Source organism: Bacillus rossius, chromosome 3 (assembly GCF_032445375.1).
Source record: "Bacillus rossius redtenbacheri isolate Brsri chromosome 3, Brsri_v3, whole genome shotgun sequence".
NCBI classification, from domain to species: domain Eukaryota; kingdom Metazoa; phylum Arthropoda; class Insecta; order Phasmatodea; family Bacillidae; genus Bacillus; species Bacillus rossius.
Window position 1 is genome coordinate 57,445,786 of NC_086332.1, and position 5,304 is coordinate 57,451,089.

Below are 5,304 nucleotides of genomic sequence, written 5' to 3' on the forward strand. Positions count from 1 at the left end.
ACCATAAGTAAGCTAGCCAACAAGAAATATATCCAGACTTACCGTGCTGCGTATAACAACGAATTCCCGTGTATTCTGAAATCGTAAAAAGGAGAAACTTGTGTTTTGCACAGTGTGCCGGTGTCCTAAGCATATGAAAAACGTGCTTTCTGAGGAAGAAAATAAGATTGAAAGCTTTTTCACCAGTACTGCACACACGGGGTTGGAAGTGACGAAAGCAGGCACTGTTGATGTCAAGTGGGCTGAATTATCAAGAGTTCGTGGAGTAGATGGCTTCCTGAAGTATAACAGACTGTCAAAGATAATGCTATCAATTCTGTCAATCCCCCACAGTAATTCAGAATGTGAGCGCATTTTCAGTATGGTCAAAAAAAAAACAGAACCCAAATTAGGTCCTCCATGTCATCTGAAACTTTGCAGTCTATTTCTGTGTTGAAATCAAGGAATTGTGTTTGTTATGAACAAAGGTTTACCTCAGAATTATTAGGTAAAGCAAAGAAGGCAACTGCTGCACATTCAAAGTCTTAAAATTGCATCAAGGATGATAATCAGGAGATGACTGAAATATTTAACAAACATGCGATATAGCAAGGTATGGCTTTAAGTAATCTTGTTTAGTGAATACTATTGCTTTTGTTTTGTACTTGATCATTTAGCTTTTCATATGCATGCTGTGTAAATTGGCACATTCTGGATAGGTTTAGTTTCCCAGTACATTTACATTATTGACTGTATGAGGTTTTCATTCTAGGCCATCGATATGCCCTTCATGTCAGTAAATTAGCAATAGAAAATAATTGCACATAAAGCATGCAAAAAAATTGCCGCATTTGATTTACGATACATTTTCCCAATTTAAAAGTTTTCTTGATGACCAAACTAAAAAGTTGGCAGGTATGCCTGTGTTCAGCCCGGGCAACGCCGGGTATTGCAGCTAGTATGTTATAAAATTGGGAAAAAAATTATTTCATTTTTGCCATAATTGTCTACATTCAAGAGCACACACACATCAGTAGCTACTTTATTTTAAATTCTTACAGCTGGACGTCAATAGCTGTCACTGTTGTAGGCATGGAATATGCACGCTGTTCATCTCTGCCTGTTTATCTCTTCAGACACCTGACATGTGCAGCACCACTAAGGGAACTGTAGCAACAAATAAAGAACTCTACATCTGACATGATGGTCATTATGAGTTTATATATTTTCTCCCTTTATCAACATTGGGTCAAAAACCACATTGGCTCAGCACTAGTAGCAATTAAAATCATAATTATTTTTTGAAATGGAATCTTAATGATGGCTATCTTCTGCTACCTAGTTGAATTTTACATACAGTAACTCTTCTTATTTTAACACACAACCACAAAATCTTAAGTGATTAGTACAGGTTTAAAGTAAAAATATGCTCATTATGACATGCTGATACTCTGTAATACCTCAGAGTGCATAGGCACAACTGAATTATAAAAAAAGGAAAATTCATTGGTACTTTTTCCTTTCCTCTAACTTCCCCATTTTACAACATTTTGTAACCTAGCTCAATTGTAAAAAAAGAGATTCCTATTCTAATCTTCCACTGTAATCAAGTAGAAAAAAAATCAGATATGTGTGCATATGTGATGGAACGAGTCCCAATATAAGAAGATGGATTAGTCATAAAGTCAATGGTAGTAAAGCTCTGCTAGTACACTTTACACAGATATAATATGCCTAACTTACAAAAGATTAGGGATGGGATTTTCGAATCTTGGATTCGTCGAATATACCGAATCCTATGGATTCGAGGATTCGTAGGATCCGAGGTGGGTTTTTACGAGTTTTAGGTAGAAATTGAAAATTGTAGTGCTGGACGAAGTTCTAAAATTTTGAACCGAACCGAACCGAACCCTTACGTTCGGTTCGGATCGAAACCTCTTAAAATATATTCGAAAAACCGAACGTTCGTTTAAAAAAAATTACGTTTTTCTAATTTTCTAACCTCCATTTGAGACCATTCACACAACAGTACAACAAAATTCCATTACTTGTATAGTCCGACTTTTATCGCATAATCGTCGCCTCAACAGTTTCAAGCGCAGACAAAATATAAAAAAAAATTATTAATTGTCGCATAACTCGCATAGCATATTTTCATATAGGAGCGCTTTGTTTTTTGTTTACTTTAGAGAATTTTGTATGCATTTCTCGTACTACGTAATATAAACTATCGTACAAATGCCAAAGGTATTGTATATTTTATCTTTAACTATAGTGCGTGTACGAGAAGTGTTGTAAAATCACCCAAGATTGCGTACCCCATACGTTAAACTTAAGCGCATGTACGAGAACTCTCGTATTTCGGCAAAACTGACGTGATCAAGTTAACACAAGACAAATGCGGTAGGAAATGATTACGTAAATAACGTATTTTAAATTACTGGGATGTATTTATTTTCTTTGGCCTTTTTTGGTTATAAGAACAGTCAGGTACTGATAATATTAATTTAATCTTGTGTATTAAAAGTACTGGTCCAGTAAATTTTACAGTACGCTACTAAGTTGACTAGCGTAGTCGCGGCAGCCATCATTATTTCTCGTGTTTTCTTTTTTCAGACGCAAATTTCTATAACCACACTTCTTACGTTACGTTTACAATATTATTGTTCTTGAGGTGATTTGCGATGAGCAGGCTTACGTCGTTTAAGTTTTCCAAATGGAGAAAAGATGACGACGACCCAGATGACCCAGAACCACCCCAAAAAATGTCTAAAGTTTCGTCTGATGAGCAGCATTCTTCCAAGAAAATAGCAACTGAAGTCAGCGCGTTTTGTAATGTAGATAGGTAACTTAATTCACATTCGACTTTTTTTAATGTCCTATTAAAAAGTTTTACTTATTAAAAATGTTAGGTTATGTCTGCCACAAAAATATGTTATGTGGCCTGAATGTTCGTCATCTTTATAATATTATATTTTTTAAATGAAGGTTAGTGTACACTGAAAAAGGAAGATAGTCTTTTTGAAATTTAGATGGAACTTCTTCATGAATTAAAAGTATATATATGTAAAGAAAATCAGAAATCTTTCCTTCATTATTTATTGCATTGACGTCGTCCGACCGACGACCATCCCTAAGCCCGACCTGCAACCGCCAGTATACTCTCCCGCTAACGGAACGCACCCCTGGCCGTGGCCCACCCGAGTCGAGCGAGCCACCGAGCCGAACGGCCAAACCAGACATTATTATTATAAAGCACACTAAATCCGAGTGGACTAGAGACGAACCACACCCATTCCCCCTCAAACAATTAATTACGAATTTTGCGACCTTAAAGTCTCTTCCAGACTCAGTCATTTAGTTTTTAACGTAATGAGGTCAAGCTTGGCGCGGCAGGGGCCGACGCGCCACCGGACGCCATGCCAGTTCCGCAGTTCTACTCGACTCGCGGACCGGGACGGACCTACGTCCCACGGAGAGACCACAACCATTGTCTTCATCGCAAGTAACGTCCGGTAAATATAGTCATTTAGCATAAACCAAACCTTTTTCTATTCACCTCTCCGTGCGTGCCCGGTCCGTTTTTTACGGTTCAGGACCTAATCCGACCGCGTAAACGTAAAGACGCCCCGCACCCCACCTGGTGCGCAGGGTCGTTCTTCAGCATACGGCACGGGCCGTCTCCCGCAAACCACAGAACTTTCTTAAGGCCACGCGCCTTCGCGCAGACCACAAACCCGCAAGGGAAACTTCGCCAAGTTTAGTGGCGGTGCGTGTACCACCCAGTGGGCACGGCACCCGCGTAGAAACAATCGCTTACGGGACTGGCCGACTCCAGTCACCCACAAACTCTGTGTGCCACGTCAATTGTGCGCGCCTAATTTTCATTAAGTGTACTTTGTTAACGTAACTTTGCGCCACGTCATTTGTGCGCGCCTAATTTTCATTAAGTGTACTTTGTCAACGTAACTTTGCGCCACGTCATCTGTGCGCGCCTAATTTTCATTAAGTGTACTTTGTCAACGTAACTTTGCGCCACGTCATCTGTGCGCGCCTAATTTTCATTAAGTGTACTTTGTTAATGTAACTTTGCGCCACGTCATCTGTGCGCGCCTCTCTTGCATCAAGTGTACTTGGCCTGCATACTGTTACCCGAGAAACCAGTGCCACGAAACATTGAACATGTACCGGCCTGCACCCCGCAACGGACAAGTAGCCCTCAGGGGCATGTCTGTACTCGGTAATTGTATGGTGTGACGTCAATCCCTTGAATAAAGGCACGTCGCTACTACGGCAATCCCACGCATTCTTCTTTAACGTAAATTCCCAGGCAAGACCGCCGACGGTTCTAGCGGACCACGCTGGGGCAACGAACCACGAACCCTCATTGGTTAGACACCGAGCTAGCCTGGCGCCCTCCCGGAACATAAAACGTTAATCAGACCAGCCACCCCGCTAGAACTCGCGCCCGGACTCGAACACGAGACCGCGGACGACGGCAGCATAAACTTTACTTATAAAACGATTTGCAATGTTTTAATAAAGCTAAGCTATATAATGTTTTAATTTTACATATGGCTGGAGAACCTTTCTTTCTCACCATTCAGTTAAAGATCAAAATGCTGGTGGTCAGTTTGTTTTAATTCAAAACAATTATTTCTGTATGAGGTTCAGCTCGGTTCGAAATTTTTTTGCTATGGTTCGATTCAATTCAGTTCAGTTCGATTCGAAACCAGAGAACTGAGGTTCGTCCAGATCTAGAAAATTGTATACCTAAACTGTATTATAAAGGTAACAGAAATAGCACAAACATAAGATAAACTACGCTGCATTTTGTCAATTAGCATAACTACTCAATCATTTCCAACCTTCAATAATATAACATTGCAGAAAAAAATGTAACTTTTTTTTAAATGGTGTCTGTTATACAAACGTATTTTATTGAAAACATAGGAAGGATTAATTTAACAGAGAATCAGACAGATGCAAACTTACGTGTGTGGTTTTTGAGGTTATTTGTCTCTATTTTATATCAGGTGTATACACTATGCACTTATTTTATAATTTTATAAATACACATGTGATTTTTTTTAATACATAGGTCTATGTAATTTTTTAAAATAAATGTGTGATTTTTTTTAATAATATGTGAAGTTTAGTGTGGGCCTGGGATTCGAGATTCGATGACAAACACTGAGGATTCGAACAAGGATTCGGATTCGACCAAAATGTGGATTCGTCCCATCCCTACAAAAGATCCACAAGAAAAAAATACAATGCAGAGTAAAATCATAAAAGGGTAATGTTCAATATGAAACACACATG